Source organism: Arachis hypogaea, chromosome 4 (assembly GCF_003086295.3).
Source record: "Arachis hypogaea cultivar Tifrunner chromosome 4, arahy.Tifrunner.gnm2.J5K5, whole genome shotgun sequence".
Classification (NCBI taxonomy): domain Eukaryota; kingdom Viridiplantae; phylum Streptophyta; class Magnoliopsida; order Fabales; family Fabaceae; genus Arachis; species Arachis hypogaea.
The window spans coordinates 60,200,955-60,218,813 of NC_092039.1; positions in this window are offsets into that span (position 1 = coordinate 60,200,955).

A 17,859-nucleotide genomic window follows, 5' to 3' on the forward strand; every position below is an offset into this window, starting at 1 on the left:
CTCTAGCTGTAGTCCGATGTGCTCTGAGAACACTTTATTCATTAGCCTCTGGTAGGTTGCCCCTGCGTTCTTCAGCCCGAAGGGCATTACTACGTAGCAGTAGTTTGCCCTTGGGCTTCATGAACGAGGTCTTTTCTTGGTCGGGCCCATACATCGGGATTTGATTGTATCCCGAGTATGCATCCATGAAGGAGAGATATCTGTAGCCTGAGGCTGCGTCTACTAAGGCGTCGATATTTGGTAGTGGATATGGATCTTTGGGGCAGGCTTTGTTGAGATCTGTGTAGTCGACGCACATCCTCCATTTTCCATTGGGCTTTTTTACCAGGACCACGTTCGCGAGCCATAGGGGGTATTTTACTTCCTTAATGAACCCTGCATCTAGTAGTGCTTGTACTTGTTCTTCTATTGCTTGCATGCGTTCGGGCCCGACCTTCCTGCGTCTTTGTTGGACAGGTCGGGATCCCGGGTACACTGATAGCCTATGGCACATTAGGTCGGGGCTTATGCCTGGCATGTCGGAGGCTTTCCAGGCGAAGAGGTCGGAATTCTCCCTTAAGAGGGTTATGAGTTCCTCCTTTAGGCCTGCTTCGAGGTTTGCTCCTACGTTTGTTATTTTTTCAGGCGTGTTCCCGATCTGGACTTTTTCGGTTTCGCCCTCAGGTTGTGGCCGAAGGTCTTCTCGGGCTTGAACTCGTCCGAGTTCTATTGTATTGACCTCTTTCCCTTTTAGGCTCAGGCTTTCGTTATAGCATCGCCGTGCCAGTTTTTGGTCGCCTTTTAGGGTAGCGATTCCCTTTGTGGTAGGGAACTTCATACAGAGGTGTGGGGTTGAGACTATAGCTGCTAGTCTATTTAGGGTTGGTCGCCCAATGAGGGCATTGTATGCTGAAGCGACGTCGACTACGATGTAGTCGATGCTTAATGTTTTAGATTGTTCGCCTCTTCCAAAGGTGGTATGTAGCGAGATGTATCCTAAGGGATGGATCGGGGTGTCCCCTAGTCCAAATAGGTCGGTGGGATAGGCCTTTAGCTCTTTTTCTTCAAGCCCGAGTTTGTCGAAGGCCGTTTTGAACAGGATATCTGCTGAGCTTCCCTGGTCAACCAGGGTTCGATGTAGGTTGGCGTTTGCTAGGATGATGGTGATTACCATTGGATCGTCGTGCCCGGGTATTACCCCTTGAGCATCTTCTCGGGTAAACGAGATAGTAGGTAACTCGGGCAGGGGGCTGTCTTCTCGGACATGATAGACGTCTTTGAGGTGTCTTTTTCGCGAGGATCTGGATGTTCCTCCGCCTGCAAAACCCCCATTTATCATGTGAACGTGCCTTTCAGGGGTTCGCGGGGTTTGCTCAGCCCGATCTTCGTTATCTCCCCTCCTTCTCTTTTTGGTCTCTTCTCCCTTTTCTGCTATGTGTCTGTCGATTTTTCCTTCTCTGGCCAGCCTTTCTATAACGTTCTTTAGGTCGTGGCAGTCGTTAGTAGAATGACCGTAGAGTTTGTGGTATTCACAGTACTCGGACCGATCTCTCCCCGCTCTCTTATGTTTTAGAGGTCGGGGTGGTGGGATCTTTTCGGTGTGGCACACCTTTCTGTAGATGTCTACCAGGGAAACTCGGAGGGGAGTGTAGCTATGGTACTTCCGTGGCTTGTCCGAGTTGGATTCTTCTTTCTTCTTCTGTTCCCGATCTCGATCTCGGAGCGGGTAGGTTGATTCCTTCCTAGAAGAGTCTCTTAGCTGGGAGGTTTCCTCCATGTTAATATATTTTTCTGCTCGCTCCTGCACCTCGTATAGGGAGGTCGGGTATCGTTTGGATAGGGATTGGCTAAATGGTCCTTCTTTTAGGCCGTTTGCCAGTCCCATGATGGCCGCTTCTGTGGGCAAGTGTTGTATGTCCAGGCAGGCTTTGTTGAATCGCTCCATGTATTCTCGGAGGGTTTCTTGGTTTCCTTGTTTGATCCCGAGTAGACTGGGGGCATGTTTTGCCTTGTCCTTTTGAATGGAGAACCTTGTTAGGAATTTTTTGGTTAGGTCTTCGAAGCTGGTGATTGATCTTGGTGGCAGGTTGTCGAACCACTTCATGGCTGACTTGGTGAGAGTGGTGGGGAAGGCTTTGCACCGAATCGCGTCGGAGGCGTCGACCAGGTACATTCTGCTTCTGAAGTTGCTGAGGTGGTGACTTGGATCGGTGGTGCCGTCGTAGAGATCCATATCTGGTGGTTTGAAGTTTCGCGGTACCTTTTCCTTCATGATCTCTTGTGTGAAGGGATCATGATTGTTTTCGGGGGTGGTGCCGCGTTCCGTTCGGTCTTTCAGGTTGGCCTCTATTTTCCGCAGTTTTTCTTCTAATTCTCTGCGCTTGCGAGCTTCTCTTCTCAGATCTTGTTCAGTTTCCTCCTGCTTTTTTATGTCCTCTTCGAGTTGTTTCAGCCGGTTTTGCTGTGCCCGAACTGCTTCTAGAATTTCCGAGTTCTTTTCCTTCTCGGGATTTGGTGGATCTTTGTTTGGGAGTGGTGTCTTTGGGCGATTCTGTTTGTTTCCTCCTGGAGTGTGCGGTGATAGAGGGCTGTCCGGTCGTTCTCCGGTGTCAACTTCCTCCTCTTGTTCTGAGGTAGCGTGGTTATTGTTGGGAGGATCGTCCGCCATGGTAGAGGGATGACTTCCAGGTCCCCGGCAACGGCGCCAATGTTCCGAGGGTTACCTGAAACGCGTAGCTCGGTCGTCTGGCAAGACCCGAGGTGAGGGTTCTGTGACCCGAGCTTGATGAGCCGAGCGGCTGGTGGTTGTACCTGCAATGACACTCCGATGCTTAAGTTAGCATGGGTCCAAGCAGATATTTAGTAGAATTAGAGTATGAGTTATACCTGGGTGCTCCAGTGTATTTATAGTAGTTGGTCGTGATCTTCCCTGGATAAGATATTCTTATCTTATCTTATCTTTTGGGAGTTTTATCTCTATCTTTGCGGAACCGCCTTTCCCAGGCCTTTTCGGCCTTTAGGTTTTGGGCTTCGTTCCTTTTGATGGGCCTTCTTAGCCTATTTGTCCGAGGTCCGATCTCAGGCTTGGGCCTTGGGACGAGGTCGGGCCTTCTATGATCTTGACCGGTTTTGGGGAGCTCGGTCAGGGTATGAACAGTGCCCCTGCCCGAGTTCGTCCTTTTTGAGAGGTTGAGCTCGGGCATAGTAGTTTTTTCAAAATTTGAAAATGGCCGTTTCAGCATTTATTGCTTGTTACCGTTTCTCCTCGATTTCCGTTCGGGCTCTGTGAAGGCATTATTTATTTGCCCCTTTCCTCATTATTTGATTTTTATGATTTTCTAATTTTTTTTTGTATTTTTATTAATTTTTTTCGAAAATAAAGTTTGCAAAAACGAAAAATAAAAGAAAAATTTTTGAAAAAGATTTTTGAAAAGAAAATTACCTAATCTGAGCAACAAGATGAACCGTCAGTTGTCCATACTCGAACAATCCCCGGCAACGGCGCCAAAAACTTGGTGGACGAAATTGTGATCACTTGTTCTTTTTACTTGTAGGATGTATACTCTGAAGGCATTGTTTATTTCCTTCACAATCTCGTTCAACTAACCAGCAAGTGTACTGGGTCGTCCAAGTAATAAACTTTACGTGAGTAAGGGTCGAATCCACAGAGATTGTTGGTATGAAGCAAGCTATGGTCACCTTGCAAATCTCAGTTAGGCAGATTAAAATAGTTTTATGGGTTTTCGAAAATAGAAATAATGAAAGGGATAAAGATACTTATGCAGATTCATTGGTGGGAATTTCAGATAAGCGGATGGAGATGCTGTAGAGCTCTTGGACGCCTGCTCTCCTACTCCTTCTACTCAGTCCTTCTTACTCCTTTCCATGGCAAGCTTTGTATAGGGGTTCACCATCAACTGTGGCTACTTTCATTCCTCACGGGGAAATATCCTGTGCGGCTGTCACTCGCACAGCTAACCAGTCTGGAGGCATCACCCATGGCTGATGGCTACATCCCATCCTCGCAGTGAAAACTATGCTAACGCACTCTGTCACAGTACGGCTAATCACCGGTTGGTTCCCGCTCCTACTGGAATAGAATCCCTCTTTTGCGTCTGTCACGAACGCCCAGCAGGTTAAAGTTTGAAGCACGTCACGATCATTCATTACCGGAATCCTACTCGGAACACCACAGACAAGGTTGGACTTTCCGGATTCCCAGGATCCTACTCAGAATACCACAGACAAGGTGAGACTTTCCGGATCCTCATAAATGCCGCCATCTATCTAGCTTATACCACGAAGATTCTGTTGGGGAATCTAAGAGATACACATTCAAGCTCTGTTGCATGTAGAACGTAAGTGGTTGTCAATCACGCGCGTTCATAAGTGAGAATGATAATGAGGGTAATTTTGACTCATAACATTCATCATGTTCTTGGGTACGAATGAATATCTTGGAATAAGAATAAGAGAGAATTGAATAAAAGAGAATAGAATTTCATTAATACTTGAGGTACAGCAGAGCTCCACACCCTTAATCTATGGTGTGCAGAAACTCCACCGTTGAAAATACATAAGCAAAAAGTTCAGGCATGGCCGAATGGCCAGCCCTCTCCCTGATCAAGTGACCGAATGAAAAGACTAAGAATGGTCAAAAGATGTCTAATACAATAGATAAATGTCTTATATATACTAGACTAGCTTCTAGGGTTTACATAAGTAAGTATTTGATGCATAAATCCACTTCCGGGGCCCACTTGGTGTATGCTTGGGCTGAGCTTGATGAATTCACATGCTAAGGCATTACTTGGCGTTAAACTCCAGGTTATGACGTGTTTTGGGCGTTCAACTCCGGATCATGACATTTTTCTGGCGTTTAACTTCAGACAGCAGCTTGTACTTGGCGTTCAACGCCAAGTTACGTCGTCATTCTTCGAATAAAGTATGGACTATTATATATTGCTGGAAAGCCCTGGATGTCTACTTTCCAACGCCGTTGAGAGCGCGCCAATTGGAGTTCTGTAGCTCCATAAAATCCATTTCGAGTGCAGGGAGGTCAGAATCCAACAGCATCTGCAGTCCTTTTGTTAGCCTTCTTCAGAGTTTAGCTCAAATCCCTCAATTTCAGTAAGAATTTACCTGAAATCACAGAAAAATACACAAACTCATAGTAAAGTCCAGAAATGTGAATTTAACATAAAAACTAATGAAAACATCCCTAAAAGTAGCTTAAACTTACTAAAAACTATATAAAAACAATGCCAAAAAGCGTATAAATTATCCGCTCATCACCCACGCGGACACGTGACAGAGGCCACGCACCAGAAAATGCAGAAAACGCTCATAGCGGATTCTAAAGCCCTTTTTGGCCCAAATCCAAGTCCAGAAGGAATATACCAGAGGTTATGAAGTGGGGGAAAACATCCATTCAAGGAGTCTTGGCATTTTTAGTTACCTTCCATGGTTTAGGTTTAGTTGGAGAGAGGTTCTCTCCTCTCTCATTAGGATTAGGATTTAGGACTTCTCTTAGTTTTAGGAGTGACTCTCGATCCCAGGTTGAATGTTCCTTTTACTTTATATTTATTTCTTATTTTCAGATACTTTAATGCTTGTATTAGTTATGTTGCCTATTTGGCTTATGCCACATTCATGATGATTTCCCTGTTTAATGATATTTGAGGTATTTCAGTTTAATATTGCTTTCTTTTGTTTGTGTTATTGATTATTCCCAATCTGAAATATTTTATTCCAATAGATTTAATTTCTTTTCTTTTTGGTCTTGGATAAGAAATCAGTAACTCAGGAGTTATCTTAGCTCAACATAATTGATAACTGTTATCTTTGCTAATTGAATTGAACTTCAATAATCCCATCCTTTTCTTAGGAAATAAATAGGATTCGAAGGTCAAACTAATTAGTCCCTTGACTTTCCTTTGCTTTAGCAAAGGTTAACTAAGTGAAATTAAGATTCAACTTTCATTATTATTGATAAGAATAACTAAGTCTGGACTTCCAATTTCTCAGTCCTTGCCAAAAGTTTGCTTTATAGTATTTATTTATTTTAATTGTCATTTAAATTACTTGTCATACTTCTTCCTTAATTCCAAAACCCCCAATTTTACCTTTTTCATAGCCAATAATAAGAACATACCTCCCTGCAATTCCTTGAGAAGACGACCCGAGGTTTGAATACTCAGTTATCAATTTCAAAGGGGTTTGTTACTTGTGACAACCAAAACGTTTGCACGAAGGGATTTTTGTTGGTTTAGAAACTATATCTGCAACGCGACTATTTTATAAAATTCTTTACTAGCAAAAATCCTAACGTCAAAGCCATACCTACCCACCTTGACGATGCCAATACTGTCATTTCTTTCATTAGGAATAACATTGTATGCCGCTATGGGTCACCATGAGCAATCGTGAGCGACCAAGGATCCCACTTTTGTAACAGGAAGGTAGAAGCACTGCTCAAGCGCTATGGAGTGGTGCATAAGGTTTCCACCGCTTATCATCCACAAACCAACGGACAAGCAGAAGTGTCCAACTGGGATATTAAAAGAATCTTGGAGAAAGTAGTTAATCCACAAAGAAAGGATTGGAGCGTCCGATTAGGAGATGCACTATGGGCGTATAGAACGGCCTACAAGACTCCATTAGGGACGAGTCCCTTCCGGATCGTCTATGGAAAGGCATGCCACATTCTAGTGGAAATTAAGCACAGAGCCTATTGGGAAGTAAAGCAATGCAACCCGGATTTGACCCAAGCAGGAGTAGCCAGAAAATTACAGCTAGAGGAGCTCGAATGTTTGAGGAACGAAGTATATGAGAATGCCCGAATCTACAAAGAAAAGACTAAAGCATTCCATGACCATCACATTCAGAAAAAGGACTTCGAAGAAGGTGATGAGGTGCTCTTATACAATTCGAGGCTTCGTTTCATGCCTGGCAAGCTCCGCTCTAGATGGGAAGGACCTTTCAAGGTAAAAGAGACAAAACCCTTTAGAGTGGTGGAATTATTTGATCCTAAAAGTGAAGCAACCTTCAAGGTAAATGGACATAGAGTGAAGAAGTACCATGGCTACAAGCTCCCAAAGGAGCTAGAGGTGTTCCTATTGGAGGATGCACCTAAAGAAGGAAAAGTTTAAGCAACTGACCGTCCAACTTAAGGACGTTAAAGAAAAGTGCTTGGTGGGAGGCACCCCACCGTGGTAAAATCTTCCTTGTGTATACCACCTTGCTTTTGTTTAGATTCTTGAGAATTTTGTGATTTCTTGATGTTGTTGTTTGCATAGGAATTCTAGTTGTTGTTATTTTTGTTAGTTAACTAGGATGTTTAGAAAAATTTCATCATTTTGGTATGGATGACTTATTGAAATAGAGAGGATGCTATGTTTTGAACGATTTCTGAATTTGTGAAGTGTTCTCTTGCATGCTAGCTAAAATACCTACCAAAACAAAGAGAGAGAGAGAGAAAGAGAGAGAGAGAGAGAGAGAGAGAGAGAGAGAAGTCAAGAAAAGGCAGTTGGGCATTGGCGCGCCAGCGCACTACGCGCGTCCGCGACGGTGGTGCATTACTACCCTTAGGCCTAAAACCCGAGAGTCATGCCCACTTCATGCCCATCTCGTGCCAACCCCCACGCGCTAGCGTACATGCCGCTAGTGCGCCAACTTGCAATTTGGCAATCGAAGCGCTAGTGCACTGCATGCGTGCGCACCGATGGTGTGATCAGATCTCTCTGGTACAAATTCTAGAGAGATGTGCTATGTTCGTGCCCAGCCTGTGTCCGCACTGACGCGTCCGCGCCAGTAGCCAACACCATCATGCACGTGTCAGCGTAGTGTGCGCGCCCGCGCGCATGAGCTGCATGCCAACTCTGGTATAAAAACCAGAGAGTTGTGCCAACTCTATGCTAGTTCTGTGCCAGGAGCACATATGTACTTGTGCGAACGCGCCAAGGACGCGCTTGCGTCCCTTGCTCTTTCTTCATCTACGCGTCAGCGTACTGAGCGCGCATGCGCAGAATGCGCGAATTAGTTTTAAAGTGCGCGCCCTGCTTCTTCACCCCTCCTATTTTCTTTCTTAACCCCCACTTCTTCGTTCTCCATCACCCCTCTTATCCTCTTCTCTCTCATACTCCACCACCTTTCTCTCCGGCTACTCACCGGCGACCAACACCTTCTCCGGTGGCACTACATCTCTTCTACCTCCTTCTTATCTTTAACAAGAATATTAACCTTGTTCTTTTACACTTCTTAAGGTTCTACTTCCTCCCTATCTTATATATTGCTTTCTTTGCATCATTTCTTTTTCTAGTTAGATTCTTTCATGTTGATTTACTTATTGTCTCTTTTAGTCACTTGATTACACCACTTGCTCTTTACTTATTTACTCTTCTTTCTTTGTTATTCCCATGGATGTTGAATTTGAACTTTGATTACTTTGATGGATCTTCTTGATTGCTATTATTATCTTTGTGATGATGTTGTGTGATGATTGCTACTTCATTTTGGACTTCTAATTAGTTGAGTATCTCTTAATTGTTCATTGCTTGTTAATTGCACACCAAGTGTTCGAGGAAATGCACATATGCCATCTTGGGTAATTCTAATCATATATCTTCAATTTCGTGCTCCCTCCTCATTCACTTGCTCTCCTCTAAGTGCATTGAACACATTTTACTTATTACTCACTAATTAGACACTCATTGAACATGACTTGCTCTTTGTTTTGGATGCTTGAGATCATTCCTCTCATGCCATGTTGCATGCTTTATTTCCTCATGCATCCCATGCCAAGTGTTGTGACTCGTGCTTCAATGACTACTTTGTTGCATTATTCTTTTTGGGCACACATCCCACTTGCATGTTTATTAAGTTGATCCTTTGGGTTTAACAATTTCCTTCTTTTCCTTCCTTTTCAGGATGGCTACCACGAAAGGTAAGGAGAAAGCTTCAAGGAAATCAGCCTTAAAGAGGGCACTCCCAAAGTCACGCTCTAAGGCGCACTCTTCATTAGAAGCCAAACCCCTATCTAAGAAGGCGAAAGCACCCACTCCTATTGATGATAATGAAAAGAGCAAACCGGCAAAAGACTCTTCAAGGTTTCCCAACCGCTTCTGTGAACTTATGTTTCCCTTCATGGTTGAGAGGAACTATCATGCTGAGCATTTACTCGCTCCACCGGACAAAGTTGCTCCTTATATTCTACCCCGCAATGAACAGCGAGGATGGGAGTTTCTTCTGAGAAAACCACAAGAGGTCAACCTCTCATGGGTGGTAGAATTCTACACTAACTACCATCTTCTCTCTCTTCAATCGGTATACGTGCGCCAGAAGCAAGTCTCGGTGTCAGAAGAGGCTATTCAGCAAGTGCTTAATGTCCTACCAGTACCAAGTGACATGGATGGCTACCAAGAGGTCTTACGTCAGTGGGAGAAGTTTGGATTTGATTGGAACTCGATCCTCCAAGTCATTGCTGAACCAGGAGCATCTTGGACCCATGGTCGGCTCCGAATGTGACCCAAGTGCATTGATGCACGTTCCCTCACTGTGGAAGCTAGGGCTTGGGCTCAGATCCTATCTCACTATGTCCTACCTAGCACCCACAAATCCCTTCGCAGCAGATCTCGCCTTGCTTGTTTGGTGTGTCCTCACTGGGAGACCGGTGAACATTCCGCTTCTTGTCAAGCAAGCGATAGGTCAAATCTACGACCGAAGCAATTTGTAATTTCCAGCTTTGGTATCTGATTTAGTTGCTACTGCGAGTATCCCTTGGGAAGCTACGGACACGAAAGCTATGATTCCGGCTAAGGGCGATGTGGTCCCAACTGGAAAATACTTACATCTTCCCATGAACAACCCAAGCCTTGACATAGCCACACCACCTATTGTTCCTCCCATCTCATCACCACCACTGCAGCAAAGATCCACTCATCAAGGGATAAAAGATCTACACCGGAAGATTGATAGATATGAGCGGTGCAACCAATGCCGATACACTTACATCAAGAAGTTTCTGCATTGTGTTACCCCTAGCATGGAGGAACTCGAAATATCCACATCCACCTTCAACCCAAGTGATAGGTGCTCTGATAAAGAGGACAGTGAAAGTTCCAGTTCTGACCATCCCTTGCACATTCTTGTAGCACGGAGGACCGTGCTAAATTCTAAGTGTGGGGAGGTCGTTCGACCGATCTCCATGGGTAACACTCTCTTCCCTTCAATACCCATGGATTTATTTCTTGCTCAGTAGTTAGTACATTGCACGTGTAGTTAGTCTTGTGTGTAAATATTCCTTGCATGATAGTTAGTCTCTATAGAGTTGCTTGGTCAAATAATAAGTTCTTTTCCAAGAAACCGTGTTTTAGGGTATCCTACCCTACCAAAAATTTTTATGTTAAACTTGCTTCAAGAATGTATTTTGGAACATAGTGATTGAGTTAAGAACACATGCATGTAAGTTTTGAGCCTATTGTATGGTTACATCTTTTAACCATTAATTCACATTCTTGTGTGCATTATTCTCTGTATATGATTGCAACCCTTGCTTTGTCTGATTCTATATGTCCATTACTTTGTGTATGAATGCATTTACATGATTGAGGTCATCATTTCAATAGTCACTCTTCCCAAATGGCCTTAACCCTTTTATCTACCATTGCTAACCAAATTTGAGCCTATGATAAACCCTCTTCATTCCTAAAAAGAGCACATCAACAACCCTAAGTGAAAAATCATGAATGTCCCTAAATTTGGATCCTTGATTAGCTTAGGAGAATTAGGATGTGTATCATTCGATTGGGAGGGTATGCTTGGGAACTTGGGTAGATATAGAGGTGTATTGTAATTGAAAACTCTAGGATTTGGGAACAAAGTATTGAATAACTGAACTATATGCATTGAAACTTTTTGTACATGAACCCCAAGGAAAAAGGGACCAAAAAAAAGGAGAAGAAAAGAAAATATATATATGAAAAAAAAAATTAAAGGCAATGAAAGGGAACAAAAATGCCCTAAGACAAGTAGTAAAAACAAAGCATATGGGATATGAATTGAAAGGAATGCATGAGTGTGCAAAAAGTGGAACTCAAGGGTAGCTAGGTAATGTATTATAGTTGTATAGGTTGTTTTATGTGTCTAGTGGGATTCTAAGTTAATCAAGGACTCAAATTTTAAGCTCATTTGACCATATGCATCCTTACCCTCACCCTAGCCATGTTATAACCCATAAATAAGACCTCATGATACTTGTAAGCATGCATTAAGTAATTGTTGATTGTTAAATGAAAGACAAATCTTGGAAAGTATGATTAGGAGAGGATTGAGTGATGAACCCTATACACTTGAGCGCATAGAGCGGATACACATCCGGTGAGGGTTCGATGCTCAACACTTTGTTCCAGGCTTTCACAAGCGTTCATTTAGCAAGTCATATGCACTTCATAGTGATATACAGTATGGTAGGATTCATGAATTACACATCATTTTCACCCCATATACTCACATGTGTTCTTGGAAGATGGATTTAACCTTGACCAAGTAGATAGACGATTTTACATTAGTCGCATGCATTCGCTTAGATAGTTTGCATTTCATAAACCCTTTCTCACCATGATCTTTGGTTTTTTTATTTTAAGCATGAGGACATGCTTGGTTTAAGTGTGGGGAGGTTTGATAAACCCCGATTTTGTGGTTTATCTTGTGCTTATTTTGGGGGTTTTTTATCAATATTTCTCACACTTATTCACAAGAAATGCATGGTTTTGTGTTCACTTCCCAATGTTGCTCCATTGTGGAAAACATGCTTATTTTGCCTTAGAATTGCTATATTTTGATTCTCTTTATTGCCATTAGATGCCGTGACGTATTTGTTGAGTGATTTCAGAATTAATAGGGTAAGAAAGGCCTATAAGAGAGAAGGAAAGCATGCACCAGAGGAAGGAACATGAAGATTTGGATTTTGGGGAACTGCAGCATTGGCGCGCACGCGCTTGTCACGCGCACGCGTGGATGAGGACAGCTCGGAGCGGCGCGTAAGGATGGATGCATCCGCGCAGGCCAGAGAATTTTCACCGACGCATGGATCACAAAAGCAATCAGCGCGGGCGCACACATGGATCACAAAAGCAATCGGCGCGTGCGTACGCATGGCGCGCATGCGCGGGAAGATGCACGTGAACTCATTAAAAGAAATCGTACCTGGTGATTTCTGAGGCTCAACAGGCCCAATTTCAGGCTCTTTCTGCATGGAAAAGACCCAAGGATGCTAGGGAGAAATGGGGGATCAATCATTTTACACTAAGACATAATTTTTCTAGTTTTTAGGTTTTTTGTTCTTCTAGAGGAAAAAACCCTTGTTCTTCTCTAGATATAGCTTTAATTTGATCCTTCATTGTTGAATCTGAATTGGGTTTTGTTAATTACTATCTTTGATTGCTTAATTTGAATTCCTTAGTATATTTCAACTTAGATCTTGTGTTAGTTTATGGATTTTGTCAATTTTAACTTTATACCCATTTCATGAATATTGTGAATCTTAACTTGTTGATGTAACATTGATGATTTTTATGCTTCATTGTCTTATTTAAGCTCTTATAAGTTGATAATTGTTAGTGGGTATTTGTTGATTTCAATTCAATTACAATTTGAACATGTTTTTTATTAATGCTTACCAAGTGTTTTATGAATTGTTTACCTTGACTATGGAGTAGTCCTTTTTACTCTTGGCTTAGGCCAAGGGAATTGGGTAAACTTGAGTCGTTGGGTCTAATAGATTTGATGATTTGAGAGTCCTTAGTGGTCAATTTGATATCCATTAACACTAGCCTACTACTAGGTTAAATAGTAGTGAAGTTATCCACTTCCGGGGCCCACTTGGTGTATGTTTGGGCTGAGCTTGATTAATCCACGAGCTGAGGCTTCTCTTGGAGTTGAACTCCGAGTTATGACGTGTTTTGGGCGTTCAACTCCGGATCATGACGTTTTTCTGGCGTTTAACTCCAGACAGCAGCTTGTACTTGGCGTTCAACGCCAAGTTACGTCGTTATTATTCGAATAAAGTATGGACTATTATATATTTCTGGAAAGCTCTGGATGTCTACTTTCCAACGCCGTTAAGAGCGCGCCAATTGGAGTTCTGTAGCTCCAGAAAATCCATTTCGAATGCAGGGAGGTCAGATTCCAACAGCATCAGCAGTCCTTTTGTCAGCCTTCTTCAGAGTTTTGCTCAAGTCCCTCAATTTCAGCCAGAATTTACCTGAAATCACAGAAAAACACACAAACTCATAGTAAAGTCCAGAAATGTGAATTTAACATAAAAACTAGTGAAAACATCCCTAAAAGTAACTTAAACTTACTAAAAACTACCTAAAAACAATGCCAAAAAGCGTATAAATTATCCGCTCATCACAACACCAAACTTAAATTGTTGCTTGTCCCCAAGCAACTGAAAATAAAATAGGATAAAAGAAGAGAATATACTATAAATCCCAGAATATCAATGAATATTAATTATAATTAGATGAGCGGGACTTGTAGCTTTTTGCTTCTGAACAGTTTTGGCATCTCACTTTTTCCTTTGTAGTTTAGAGTGATTGGCGTCTCTGGGAACTTAGAATTTCGGATAGTGTTATTGAGTTTCCTAGTTAAGCATGTTGATTCTTGAACACAGCTACTTATGAGTCTTGGCCGTGGCCCTAAGCACTTTGTTTTCCAGTATTACCACCGGATACATAAATGCCACAGACACATGACTGGGTGAACCTTTTTAGATTGTGACTCAGCTTTGCTAGAGTCCCCAGTTAGTGGTGTCCAGAGCTCTTAAGCACACTCTTTTTTGCTTTGGATCACGACTTTAACCACTCAGTCTCAAGCTTTTCACTTGGACCTTCATGACACAAGCACATGGTTAGGGACAGCTTGATTTAGCCGCTTAGGCCTGGATTTAATTTCCTTGGGCCCTCCTATCCATTGATGCTCAAAGCCTTGGATCCTTTTTACCCTTGCCTTTTGGTTTTAAGGGCTATTGGCTTTTTCTACTGCTCCTTCTTTTTCTTACTCAGTTTTTCGCCATTTTTTTTTTCACAAGCTTTTGCTTTTTCACTGCTTTTTCTTGCTTCAAGAATCAATTTCATGATTTTTTCAGATCATTAATAACATTTCTATTTGTTCATCATTCTTTCAAGAGCCAACAATTTTAACACTCATAAACAACAATATCAAAAGACATATGCACTGTTCAATCATTCATTCAGAAAACAAAAAGTATTGTCACCACATCAATATAATTAAATTAAATTCAAGGATAACTTCGAAATTTATGTACTTCTTGTTCTTTTGAATTAAAACATTTTTCATTTAAGAGAGGTGAAGGATTCATGGAATTATTCATAATCTTTAAGGCATAATTACTACATACTAATGATCATGAAGTAGATAAACATATAAAAAAAACGAAAAGTAGGAAAAAGAAAAAAATTTTTAGAACAAGGAATGAGTCCACCTGAGTGAGGGTGGCGCCTTCTTGAAGATCCAATGGTGCTTTTTGAGCTCTTTTATGTCTTTTCCTTGCTTCTGTTGCATGATCCCTAGTGATTTTGGTGTTTTTATCATTATTTGCTTCCAATAGTTGTGTGGAGGACAATTTATCCCCTGAGGTATCTCAGGGATCTCTTGATTTGCAGCCACATGTTCTACCACTGAGCTATGACGGCTTATATTAGTCTTTCCATCTCCCATGACTCAGAGGTGGAAGCTTTTGTCTTTTTCCTTGTTCCTGCTCATATAGGGAAGAAGAGAACAAGAAAAGAAAGAGGAATCATCTATGTCACAGTATAGAGATTCCTTTATGTTAGTAGAAGAAGAAAGGGAAGAAGAGTGAAGAAGAATGGGTAAGGATAGAGGTGGTGATTTGAGATGAAGAGAAGTGAAGAGAAGTGTTAGTAAATAAATAAATAAATAGAAGAAGATGAGGGGGAGAGGATTTTCAAAAATGATTTTGAAAAAGTGGTTAGTGATTTTTGAAAATTAAAGATAATATATAATTAAAATTAAAATTTAAAACAATTAAAAAGAATTTTTGAAAAAGAGATGAGATATTTTCGAAAATTAGAGAGGGATAGGTAGTTAGTTGGTTTTGAAAAAGATAAAAAAAAACAAACAAAAAGTAAAATAGTTAGTTGATTGAAAAAGATTTGAAATCAAATTTTGAAAAAGATAAGAAGATAAGAAGTTAGATAAAAGATTTGAAATCAAATTTTGAAAAAGATAAAGTTTTTGAAAAAGATAAGATAAAAAGATAAAAAGATTTTTAAGAAAAAGATATTTTGAAAAAGATTTAATTTTTTTAAAATTACTTAACTAACAAGAAACTACAAGATAAGATTCTAGAACTTAAAGATTGAACATTTCTTAACAAGAAAGTAACAAACTTCAAATTTTTTAACCAATCACATTACTTGTTAGTTAATTTTCGAAAATTAGATATAAAAGATAAGAAAAAGATTTTGAAAATATTTTGAAAAAGATTTTTTTGAAATTTTCGAAAATTATAAAAAAAATGAAAAAGATATGATTTTTGAAAAAGATTTTGAAAAGATAAGATTTTTAAAATTTGAAATTTTGACTTGACTTGTAAGAAACAACTAATTTTGAAAATTTTTGACCAAGTCAACCCAAAATTTCGAAAATTTGGAGGGAAATAAGGAAAAGATATATTTTTTTTATTTTTAAATTTTTAAAGAAAAACACAAAAATGACCCAAAACATGAAAATTTTGGATCAAGACACAAGATGCATGCAAGAATGCTATGAATGTCAAGATGAACACCAAGAACACTATGAAGATCATGATGAACACCAAGAACATAATTTTGAAAATTTTTGATGCAAAGAAAACATGCAAGACACCAAACTTAGAAATTTTTAATGCATGGAAAATATGAATGCAAAAGTGCACAAGAAAAACAAGGAAAGACACAAAATAAGAAAACATCAAGATCAAACAAGAGGACTTATCAAGAACAACTTGAAGATCATGAAGAACACTATGAATGAATGAGATTTTCGAAAAATGCAAGAAAAATTTTTAAAAGCATGCAATTGACACCAAACTTAAAAATTAACACAAGACTCAAACAAGAACACAAAATATTTTTGATTTTTTATGATTTTCTAATTTTTTTGTATTTTTATTACTTTTTGTTTTCGAAAACATTTTTGGAAAAACGAAAAAGAAAGAAAAAAATTTTTTTGAAAAAGTTTTTGAAAAGAAAATTACCTAATCTGAGCAACAAGATGAACCGTCAGTTGTCCATACTCGAACAATCCCCGGCAACGGCGCCAAAAACTTGGTGGACGAAATTGTGATACTCACAATATTGTATTCTTTATTTTATATGGAATTATTCTTGTGGCTCTTTGCTATGTGTAGTCACAACTCCGTTCAACTAACCAGCAAGTGTACTGGGTCGTCCAAGTAATAAACCTTACGTGAGTAAGGGTCGATCCCACAGAGATTGTTGGTATGAAGCAACCTATGGTCACCTTGCAAATCTTAGTTAGGCAGATTAAATTGGTTTATGGATTTCGAAAATAAATAATAAAAATAAATAATAAAAGGGATAGAATACTTATGTAAATTCATTGGTGAGAATTTCAGATAAGCATATGGAGATACTGTATGGCTCAAGGATGCCTGCTCTCCCACTGCTTCAACTCAACCTTCTTACTCTTTTCCATGGCAAGCTGTGTATAGGGGTTCACCATCAGCGGTGGCTACTTTCAATCCTCTCGGGAAAATGATCCTCTGCGGCTGTCACTCGCATGGCTAATCGTCTGGAGGCATCACCCATGGTTGATGGCTACATCCCATCCTCGCAGTGAAAACTACGCTCACGCACTCTGTCACAGCACGGCTAATCACTGGTTGGTTCCCGCTCCTACTTGAATAGAATCCCTTGATTCTTTTGCGTCTGTCACTAACGCCCAGCACTTGCGAGTTTGAAGCACGTCACAGTCATTCATTACCGGAATCCTACTCGGAATACCACAGACAAGGTTAGACTTTCCGGATTCCCAAGATCCTACTCGGAATACCACAGACAAGGTGAGACTTTCCGGATCCTCATAAATGCCGCCATCTATCTAGCTTATACCACGAAGATTCTGTTGGGGAATCTAAGAGATACACATTCAAGCTCGGTTGCATGTAGAACGGAAGTGGTTGTCAATCACGTGCGTTCATAAGTGAGAATGATAATGAGGGTTACTTATCATCACATTCATCATGTTCTTGGGTACGAATGAATATCTTGGAATAAGAATAAGAGAGATTTGAATAAAAGAAAATAGAATTGCATTAATACTTGAGGTACAACAGAGCTCCACACCCTTAATCTATGGTGTGCAGAAACTCCACCGTTAAAAATACATAAGTAAAGGGTTCAGGCATGGCCGAATGGCCAGCCCCCATGTGGTCACAAGACCGAATGATCAAAGACATCTAATACAATAGATAAATGTTCTATTTATAATAAACTAGCTCCTAGGGTTTACATGAGTAAGTAATTGATGCATAAATCCACTTCCGGGGCCCACTTGGTGTATGTTTGGGCTGAGCTTGATTAATCGACGAGCTGAGGCTTCTCTTGGAGTTGAACTCCGAGTTATGACGTGTTTTGGGCGTTCAACTCCGGATCATGACGTTTTTCTGGCGTTTAACTCCAGACAGCAGCTTGTACTTGGCGTTCAACGCCAAGTTACGTCGTTATTCTTCGAATAAAGTATGGACTATTATATATTGCTGGAAAGCTCTGGATGTCTACTTTCCAACGCCGTTGAGAGCGCGCCAATTGAAGTTCTGTAGCTCCAGAAAAT